Source organism: Vombatus ursinus, unplaced genomic scaffold (assembly GCF_900497805.2).
Source record: "Vombatus ursinus unplaced genomic scaffold, bare-nosed wombat genome assembly UNPS02014828.1, whole genome shotgun sequence".
NCBI classification, from domain to species: Eukaryota; Metazoa; Chordata; class Mammalia; order Diprotodontia; family Vombatidae; genus Vombatus; species Vombatus ursinus.
The window spans coordinates 2456767-2459950 of NW_020954606.1; positions in this window are offsets into that span (position 1 = coordinate 2456767).

The window sequence follows — 3184 nt, forward strand, 5'->3', positions numbered from 1 at the left end:
ATTATTTTCTCCCCTGTCCCCTTTTCCTTTTTGGGGGTGGGGGGGTGGGGGTTGGACTGAAAATGTGTTGGGGTTTTTTTTTTCATCATCTTTGTAGCTGTGTTACTGTCAACATCTTGTTTAATAAATACAGGTACTGGAGCTTTCTTTAAAATTATGCTTAGAAAAAACTAGAAGCAGCATTCATGCTGATACGGTTTGTTCAAAAAGAAATAAACTGGCTAATGTGGATTGGAAAATGATTGTGCTTTATTATAACTGACATCTTTTAATAATACACAAAATACAAAAAAAAATCTAAAGCAATAGATTGTAAATGGAATTGCTTTGAAAAAAGGCCCCTAATGCCTAATAGGTAATAGGTAATGCCTAATCTTTAACTTTTAAGGATTTTCATTAAGCAATCTAATTATGTATTTGTAGAGACTAAGATAATAACTGACATAGCCCTTTGTATATCATCTCATTTGAACCTCACAACAACTCCATGAAGTGCTGCTATTATTTGAATTGTACAGAGGAAGAAACTAAGTTCAGAAAGATTAAATGACTTGCCCGTTTTGTTGTTGTTCAGTCATGTTCTTTGATCCTATTTGGAGTTTTCTTAGCAACGATATTGGAGTGGTTTGCCATTTCCTTCTCCAGCTCATTTTACAGATGAAGAAACTGAGGCAAATAGGGTTGTCACTTGCCCAGGGTCACACAGCTAGTTAGTGTCTGAAGCCACATTTGAACTCAGGTCTTCCTGACTCTAGACCCTCACTCTACCTGCTATGCCAGTTCGTTTTCTCAACTTGCCCATGGTTACATATAATAAATGTCCAAAGTGGGCCTGTCTCCAAGTCCAGTAACCTAGAAAGTAGCCATACTGTTGCGGTCTAGGGGAGCTAAGAACCCCGAAATGCAAGGGCAAAGGGGGCGGTTCTGCCTCAAAAGAATTAGACACTCAAGCCTTCTTTCAGTCACAGCCAAGGTTTATTGTGTTGCCAATCAAAGTAGGCCAGATTTTAAGAATCTATGCAATTTAATGGGGGCAAGATGGACACTTTTATACAGAAAGACTGGGAAGATCTGAATGGGATCTAGGGGTGGCAAGTAGCCTGGGGTGGGCCAGATGCTGACAATGAGGGCCACAATGAAAGGGCAGTTAAAAGGATTACTGACTGGGATGGGCAACACCTCAGGAGAACCCAAGGTTCTGGAGGGGCTGGGTTCCTAAAATTTGTAGGAAAGTTCAGGGCCTTTTAGGAGTCCATCATTAGTGCCCCATCAGTACCACAACTTATACTGTGAAAGTGCTTAGTACCAAATGAACAGAATAATACACTTGGTAGGTTTTTATGGTTCTTATAGGATACCACATTGAGACAGTGGTTGAGGTACCCCAAAAACCTATATAAGTCTTTGTACAAATATTCAAAGCAATTGATAGCAAGCAATTGTATTGATATGAAGAGTTGAGTATTATAGACTATCACCATCATAAGTATCTAGAGATTATCTAGTCAAACCTCCTCATTTTACAGATGAGGAAACTGAAACTCAAAAGAAGGGCAATGACTTTCCCAAAGTCACACAGTTAACTTTGAAAGAAGTAGCAGTTTACTTTGGTTTTTCAGTTTTCCACAATCATTCATGTACTTATACATTGTCTAAGTGAAAATCAACAAAGCAAATTATGAAATCATCTGGTTATTAATAAGACTTTAGTAAGCTTTCTTTGAAGCACTATACTGAGTACTGGAGATAAATCAATCAAACAAACAAACAAAAAAAACCAGTCCCAGCCCTGAAGGAGTTCATGCTCTAATAGAAGCTCACATTCTAATAATGGTGATTCTATCTTTGGCATAGACATGTTGAGGATGTGACTAGTGAAAGGATATTAAAGATCTGTCCAAAGATTTGCTGCAAGTCTTTATTGCTTAATTGAAAGCATTTTAATATTTTCCAGGTACAAGGATAGAGAATAAGATTCAGGTAGGGATGGTGCTATTTTTATTATTTGGTTTTTTAATATTATTTTAATATTAAATTAATCCACATACTTCTCCACAAAGTGCTATTCACATACCTCATTATAATGTGGAGTTGAACATGGGTTCTCAAAGGCTATGCCAAAAGAATGCATGTTCTAAGAGGCAGCTAGCTGATGGCTTAGTGGATAAAGCACTGGGCCTGGAGTCAGGATGATCTAAATTCAAATCTAGATTCAGACATTTCCTAGCTGTGTGACCCTGGGCAAGTCATTTTATCTCTGACTGCCTGACAAAATGGGCCCACTGGAGAAGGAAATGGCAAACCACTCTAGTATCTTTGCCAAGAAAACCCCAAATGAGGACACAAAGGGTCAGATACAACTGAAGTGACTGAACAACAACAAAGTATATTTTACTGAAGAGCTTTAAGTGTGGTTCAAGCAACAGAGTATATCTGCTTTCAGAGGACCAGCCTAGCTGGCTATTTAGAGATGAGTTCTTTGGCTGTGGTAACCCATGAAATTTAAAAAAAAAAATACAAACTGGCCTTCAGTCTCATGCAGTACTTCAGAACCAATGCTAGCTAGTATAGCACCAGAAGGGAGGGCAGAAGATGATAAGAATAACATGGTTTTTAGACAATATATATAAACTTTAGCTTTGTGGCTGATATTCTAAATGTGAGAAATTCATACAGTGGCCAACAAGTGGATATACTATTCCAGGAACTATAGTGTATCTAACTTGTCCTCATTATAAAGGAAGCTGGAAGATAAATGGAATGTGTAGCTAAAATGGAAGGGTGGTTCACAGGTTGGAGATAAAAATAAGAGTAGATGGAGTAGTTTACATTGTATGTCCATAAGCAACATGAAACATCATCTCATGGCACATTTAGTCATCATATACTGCAGTACTCATGAGACGCATTTGCAAAGATGTGACTATGAAAATGATTATAGCACATATGCCCACATCTATTCTGGATGATGGGAGAGAGGGAAACAATTTGATAAGACACTCAAAATGAAACAAAAATATACTTTACTTCTTGATGATTTCAATGTATAAGTGGGCACAGGAGAGGATGGCCAAAAAAATATATAAGAAAACATGGTACAGGAGGAAGAAACAAGATTATTCAAAGGTTTGTAAACTACACAGAAGAATCATTCCTATCATGAATAGTTTTTTCAAGAATATAT